Source organism: Diabrotica virgifera, chromosome 4 (genome assembly GCF_917563875.1).
Source record: "Diabrotica virgifera virgifera chromosome 4, PGI_DIABVI_V3a".
Taxonomy (NCBI): Eukaryota; Metazoa; Arthropoda; class Insecta; order Coleoptera; family Chrysomelidae; genus Diabrotica; species Diabrotica virgifera.
In genome coordinates this window covers 125649266-125657701 of record NC_065446.1, presented here as the reverse complement: position 1 = coordinate 125657701, position 8436 = coordinate 125649266, and positions in this window count along the sequence as shown.

The following is an 8436-nucleotide window of genomic DNA, read 5'->3' as shown; positions in this document are numbered from 1 at the left end:
ATACAATTGATTGTTTGGATAAGTTCAGAGTTATCGACTGGTCGTAAAAAGAATGAATTCGAGACCTGTCTTGAATTAGGAAGATAGGAAATGGGATCTTGTTGCGGCAAAATTGTTGATGTTATATTTTTACTCACATTAACGAAGTAGTCGTTTAGACTTTCAGGATTTGGAAGGGAAAATTATTGAGCTGTGTGAGTTTTATTTCGAAGATCGTTTATTATAGACCAAGTTTCTTTTGCAATACTTTTAGAGCTTCCCAGACGATTTTGATAATAGGCTTTTTTAGCTGACCTGACAAGTTTTAGATATGTTGTCCTGTACTTCATGATATATTCAGTGACAGCAACATTGGTACTAAATTTCTTGATGTATAGTAGTGAACGCATATTCTTAGCTGATATGCGAATACCTTTCGTAACCCAAGGTTTCCGATGTTTTGGCTTAATAGGAATTAAAGGAAATGCCTTATTGAAGATGTGGAGAAGCTTATCTAGAAAAACACTGAAATTATAGTCCACGTCTATAGAAGGAAATTGCCACTCAGAAGTTAAGCATAAATTTTGGAATTTACGAAAATTCTGGGCGGAAAGAATCCTACCTAAACGTCTGGTTTTTGAGGAGGGTTTGCTGAAGATGTTAAACTTCGTATACACTGCTTCATGATCAGATAGTCCCGCATTAATAACTGTAGAGCAGACATCAAGGGGTGAGAAATCTGAGACAATATAATCGATTATGGTAGATGTAGTTTTTGTAATCCTTGTAGGAGAATCAACGTGCATTGAGAGACCATACGATTCAAATATGTTTGCCAGGGACACTTGGGTAGCACTAGCAGCAGCATAATTAATGTTAAAATCACCGCATAGAATTTTTCTGCTTTTATGAGGCAGGTCATCAAGTTAAAGGCACATCTGGCCTGGTTGAGTTGATTCTAATGAATGATTGTAAAAGTATGTTCTCTCTTGTTGGCAACATGAATTGGGTCATAGCCCACACGACAAAAGAACAAAGGTTTTTACTTAGTCAGCTAAATGATGGTCCATTGCCGAAAATATTGTTTATGAATTGCAACAATTAAACAAATTAAATATCCCGCACATGCTTAAATATAATAACAAATTGGCTGCTGTGATATACGGGGTGATAAATTTATACTGTTCAATATCGGATATAAATTATGAATATTTGATATTTAACAGTGGTATTGTTTTCATCACTGCACAAGACTCCAGAAGTATCAAAAACATTACCTATGCAAAACCAAAAATTATTATATTTTATAACAAAACCAAAGTAGGAGTTGCTACCATGAATAATATTATGTTATCGGAGTAAACCACTAAGCGAGGAACCCGACGTTGGCCACTTGCATTTTTTTTTCAACATCGTAGATGTGGCAGCTTTGGCTTCGCAATATATTAATCATAATCCTAAACTAAAAAAAGTAACAGGGGTCGAATGTTTCTGAAAAAACTTGCAAATCAACTTTGCAATACATCCATTCAGATCCGAACTACCCTTCCAAAGGTACCTAGTATAATAATAGGAAATATAATTATAGAAAATTACCAAAACGGCTGTAGAAGCGTGTTTTGCACATCACCTATTGCTACCGACCATACCTACCAGAAATTCAAATAGGGCCACAAAGTAATGCATCTGGACACGCAATCGTAGTTGAAAGTTGTTATATATTATGCCGCGAAGAAAATCATAAATAGCGAAAGACAAGAAAAAGTTAAATCTGTTCAAAGTCGGTGTGTGATAAACGTTCAATAACTAGAACAACATGCAACCATTGTATAAATAGTGAAGTTGTGCATTGAAATTTTATTATTTACAATAAAAAAATAATTCGCACAAATTTGTTTGATTACAATGCAATCTATACCTAGTAGGCAAGCGGCACACCCCTAATTTCAGGCTTAGAAATCGAAAAAGCGACCATGGTAGGTGAATGGCAAATTTTTGCCATTCCTTATATTTTCGAGGTCGCTGTATTTGAATATGAAGTTTATTTTTATCTAGAGTTGGTGAAACATGTTCAAAAACCAAATTTTATGCAAAAATAAAAATCAATTTTGATAATTTTACTGTGTCATCCTTGAAAAATTTAGAAAACAACAATGAGATTTGTCCGAGATGTTTAAACGAATTAAAATAGAAGTTGTAAATTTTTAAACAATTTGTCGTCAGATTTCGTTAGTTTCATGTTTACTTAAAAAAGTTGGGTGACAAACTTTTTAGTTTATAATTTTAATCAATACAGCATTAAAACAAGTTATGACGAATTTTTCTGGAAAATTTCAAGTGAAAATATGCAACAGGAAAAAAGTTATGTGACTTTATAGACGAGTGGCACTCCACCAAAAAACGCTTATTTTTTGAGATACTGACTACGGCGTAAAGAATGGCTAATTTTAATCATACTTTATGTTTTTGATGGTGCTGAAAACGAAAATGAGGTTTATTTTGAGTTTTAGATGGGGAAACATAGGCAAAGTTGCAATTTTACAATAAAATAAAAAAATGAAATCACGTTCTTCTTAAAATTAAAAGTTGCACCATTTTTTTTTTCTGTAAAAAAATTTGTTCTGTGTACTCTATATTTTAACATAAACTTAATTAAAAAGTTAAATTTCAGATTTTGTCACCCAACTTTTGCGATTAAACTTTGCAATTCAGGAATCTGCACCTTTTCCTTTAAACAATTCATAACTTTTATTATAATAAGACAGAAAGATTAAAACAGGTCTCATTGTTTTCAGAAAGATAAGGAATATATAATATAAAAATTTCAAAAAAAAATATTAAAATGGTACAGAGTTGTAGTGAGTAAAACGCAAAAAAACATGATTTTATTGTTTTTTATTTTTAGGGTAAAATTGCGATTTTGACAATGTTCCCCCAAGTAAAATTCAAAAGTATCATAATTTTCGTTTTCAGGACCACCAAAAACATAAAGTATAATCAAAATTAGCCATTCACCACACCGTGGTCAGTATCTCAAGAAATAAGCGTTTTTTATCTATAAAATCACATAACTTTTTTCCTGTTGCATATTTTGACTTAACATTTTCCAGAAAACTTTTTCATGAATTATATTTGATTGATGTGTTATTCAAAATTATAAACTAAAAGTTTGTCACTCAACTTTTTTAAGTAAACATGAAACTAACGAAATCTGACGAAAAAATGTTTAAAAATTAACAACTCCTCTTTTAATTTGTGTAAACATTTTGGAAAAATTTCTTTGTTATCTAAATACTTGAACTTTAACAAAGTAAAATTTTCAAATGGAAATATTTACAGCGGTCAAAGATACAGCGAGGTAAAACTGCAAAATCATCAAAATTGATTTTTGGTAAAAAATTGATATTTGAGATAAAAAATAAACTTCATATTCGGATTCAGCGACCTCGAAAAGATAAAGCATGACTAAAATTGGTCATTCATCTTAAATTTTATTTTCGTGGATTTTATTAACGTAATTTTAGGGGTTGCTGCCGCTCGGCTATAGGTACACCTGTATCTTTTCAGTAATTCCCGTCACCAAAAAAATCATTGTTTTTTGCCACTTTGGATTAATTGGAAGAGTCTAAAGATAGAGGAAAGTCGACAATTATGGAATACAATTTTGTTTTGGGGATATAAAATAATACCTTTACAGAAATGAAAACAATTTAATGTTATGACACATCAGTCATATATTTTTATGTAGTAATTAAAAGCCTTCTATTAAATATCTTAATTAACAAAAAAAATCGAACAAAAAAACAAAATCCCAAATGAGTAACCAAATATGAAATAGGTACCCGTATATGGAATATAGGCATAAACCAACATATCAATAACAAAAATAGACATAAACATCTGAGATCAAATAAATTTAAATAAGAAAATTGTGAAAAATGAAAGAAGTAGCTTAATTCACTTGAAGACATCACAGATCCATGTATGAAACACTGGACCAGCACAATCATAATGAGCCCACTTACACTTAATCCACTATTCCATAATTAGGCACCAACGACTGTCCATATTTGGATTTGTACATTAGTTCAAACTAGTATCAACATTTTTTCAAGTCGTAATGTTTTAATTACAGAGTGTCATAAAATATCAAAATAAAGGTACTATTGATATACGCAATAACATCACAAGTCTGTATTCATGCATAATAACCAATAATACCCGTTGAACAGGCACGTACCCAGGAAATGTTCTTGAGGGGGGGTCCAAATACAACTCAAATTTTACTGTAAACTGTTTTCCCTGCTGAAAAAACTGTAAAGCAGAAAACTGACGGAACGTGGCGCTACATTCTGAGTGAAATAGAAAAATGTAACAGAAAAAGATAAAAACTAAAGACGGGATTCAACCCAACGTGAATAAGATTAAACGCAACGTGAAATAGAGAAATTTCTGTCAAAATTTTTTATTTATGACCGTTAAGATAACACTAAATGCTAAAATTTATTGTCCTGTGAAAAGAGACACGCTTCAAGATCTGTCAACTGGCCAACCGAGGGTACGATCAGTGTCGTGGTAATTTTATGGTCAAACTACGTTTTGTTTTAATTTTTATCATTGTGAAAATTAACCAACCTACTAATATTTTTACCGCCACCACTGGGGTGTAACTTTTTTGGTTGTCTTTATTCTTCGGGACATATGCTTTGACCCATTTTATCACAAAGTAAATATTACTAATTTTACGGTCTTGTAGGGTGGTAACTGCGTTTTCGTTCTCTTTTTTTACTATTATATATATTATATCTCTCTTTGCCGATGTCTAAATTTTTAAACACTTGAAGCTCGCATCAACACGCGCTTCAACCTCATCGTGAGATTTCTGCTTTATATTACACGATAAGGTATTGAAAAAAATATTCAGAATAAATTTCAGATCCATATGCAAAATTTGAAAAAACTATTTTAATATTTTAAAAATCGAAATAACTAGTGACTACTAACGAAATATAGAATTCCGTAGAAAGGAGTAGGTCTTCTATTCAGCTGTCTACCCAATAATTTTGGGCTATTTGATATATCATCATCATCATCATCATCCAGCCTTCTGCATTCAAAGTTGAACATAGGCCTCCCCTAATTTCCTCCAGTTCTGTCGATCTTGGGCTTCCAGCAACCAATTCCCAGCAACCCTCTTGACGTTGTCTGTCCATCGTGTAGGTGGTCTACCTCTACTTTTTCTGTCTGTTCGTGGTCTCCACACTGTAATTTTTTGGGTCCACCTCCCGTCCTTCATTCTGTCTACATGGCCCGCCCAATTCCACTTCAGCTATGCTATTCGCTTTATGACATCTGTGATGATGATTTGATGTCTATATATCTGGGTTTCGACGTTCCAATGAACGTAACAAAGAGCTAATAAACTGAGTCTTTCGTTTCCCATCTTGTTTCTGGGTAAAGTTTTTACTCGCTTCATTGTTGAGAACGTAGGTTCTGCACTGGCCGTTGTGACAGGTATAGTTGCCAAAATTGTAAGGGATTTGTAAATGTTTAGAAGACAAATATTTATTACAATATTTAATTACGTGGAGAACTTCGGTATTTGGTTCGAAAGATGATATTGTATTACAGTTACACCATAACACATATACATATTCAGCTTTTATTGCTGCAAGGGAAGTGTCGTGGGAGTAGGTAATAGGCAGCCAAATTTTCTAGCAACTTTGCTTTTTCTGTAGAGGCAAATGCAGGTAAAAGAATTTGAAATGCTAATAGAATCCATAAAGAAAAAATTTCCTGTAGCTGGCTGTATACCATCAATTACAAAAATTGAAGAAAAAAATCTTCTGTGTAAAAGGAATATTTATTTGAAAACCCCAATAAAGGGCTACATTAAAAAACAGAACGTTTTCGCTCTAAAGAGAGCATCATCAGTGTTCTAAGATAAAAAATTAGGTTACACTCACAAGCCAAGAAAAATACATGGGTTAAAACCCTTAAAATTTCGCATGTAGAGCTTGTGAGTATAACCTAATTTTTTATCTTGGTCAAAAAAAATTTTTACTTTTGTCTTCACTAATTATGGTTTTTAGGCTTAGAACACTGATGATGCTCTCTTTAGTGCGAAAACGTTCTGTTTTTTAATGTAGCCCTTTATTGGGGTTTTCAAATAAATATATCTACCTTTTACACAGAAGATTTTTTTCTTCAATTTTTGCTAATAGAATATTTTCGTTTTTGCTAAATCTGATTTTTAAATTTGATGTAAGTTGATCCGTACACTGAATAAAAACAGAAATAATCCTAGTAAAAAATAATAATAATTACGTTCACTTGTTTAAAAATGTTAATAATAACTTATGGATAAACTTGCTGCCTTGGTCATAGGCGTAACCAGGGGGTGGTTTTGGGAGTTATAACCCCCCCCCCCTTCTGGATGTACTTTGAGCTCTATACGCTTAACACCATTATTATTCCATACCCCCCAGAGACCTTCAAGTATATGTAACCCTCCCCCCCCCCGCCCCCTCAGGATCATCCAGGTTATACCTCTCTGGCCTTGGTACAAAAGCCGAGGTAGTTTTGGGAGGGGTCCGGATCCCATGGACCCCTACCTTGGCTACGTGCCTGTCGTTGAATATATTTACCTTTGAAATTTTCTGCAAGACGATAAAACAAAACGCGCCTGTCAGACACGTATCATTCGCGCATCTGACACAGAGGTGTGAATACGATAATAAAGAGAGCGACTGAAATATAGGATGGTCTTGTAGTGCGGTTCCAACTTATATTTTCGGAGAAATCAAGGGATTCCATATTAGGGCACTATTCCACATTTGGTTACTTTCCTCTATATATTTAAATTTTTGTACCCTATTTGGAGTTCTCCTAAGAAATCAGTCACCTGGATTTTTTTTAAGACCAAATAAATGGAAAGAAACAGCAATAGTTCCTCTCCAGTAACATAAAGCGAAAAGTACTTTCTGCCAAGTATGAGAAAGGATACGTCGAAGTTTTAAAATACTGAGCAAAAATAGTTTTTAATTTTTAGCTGTAACTCAGTAATATAAGGAGTCATATTTTATTAAAGTGGTTTGAGTTAAATCTTAAAATATTTCGAGGTATAGAAGCTACAACTCAGAGATTGGACATTCTTAATGAAACATCCTGTATAAATAAACCCGGTTCAAAAGATTTAACCACTATTGAAATTAAAACCTGAGCCAAATATTTGAACTCGTCTTGTCAATACCTACGCGTTCTGAATCAAATATAAACAAAACCTGCCTCGAACCCCTTTTTCACCTACGCGTTCATTGATTTATCATATGTTTAGTTTTGAGATATTTTTGCAAAAATTCCGGTCACAACTTTTTAACCGGAAGAGATATTAAAACAGTAGATTATCTTTGAAACCGGAAGTATATATTCGGTTTCTTCTTATCAAGACGGGTCGAATGATATATCATTAGGTCTATCCGATTTAAATGATTATTTCATTCATGGGAGATTGTGACCAATAGAAATCTACAGAAATAAAATTAAACTGATAATTTTTGATAATATCCCGTCGTCTGGTAGTATATTACGTCAGATGCCCTTCGTTGCTACGAAAAAATACATTCAGTGACATTAATGACAATTAATGATTTAAAAATTATAAAAGTGATGACTTTCAACCGTAAAATATTTATAACTGTGTGTTTAATTGTACTAATTTGTACTTACATAAATAAATTACAATAAAATTTTGGTTTTGAACAGTTTTATTCATGAAATAATCGCAACAAATTGCACTCGATCTCTAAAATTATTATCGAATTTTTGACCTCGTGGCACTTTCGACATAATTTCACTCCCCTTCGGGTCGTGAAATTAAAACTGTCAAAGTGTCACTCGGGAAAAATTCGATAATTTTAGAGCTCTTGTGCAATTACTACTGATAACTTCCGGTTGTAACTCCAGAACCGGAAGTCCCAACTGAAATTTGCTCTATTCAAGTACCTACTATTCTTTGGCACCTCATTTTTATATCTACTATATTCTATAATAACAGAGGAGATATAATTACAGACGGACGTGGATAGTTCAACGCTTTCACCATTTTTTTTAATGACGTAGAATGGGTGAAAACAAAAAGGTTGCTTTTAAATGGTTGCACAAAAGCTTTATCAATACTTAGAAGGGTTTTTTGGTGTCATTATTTTCGTAAGGTGCCAGATTTTCAGGTTTCTTCTATCATATAGAGATCCTGTTCATTTTTTTCTATTATTACTCATATGTAAAAGTTTAATCTTTATTTGTATTCCTCTTTCTATATAAAGTTATTCTTCTCTTCTCTCCTGTCTGCATATAAATTATCCTATCTATTTTAGCAAAATGTAATTTTCCGCAAATCGCCAGGAAATTTTGACATTCCTGTCAAAATTTCTTGAAGAAAAAGTCAGGACTTCCTTA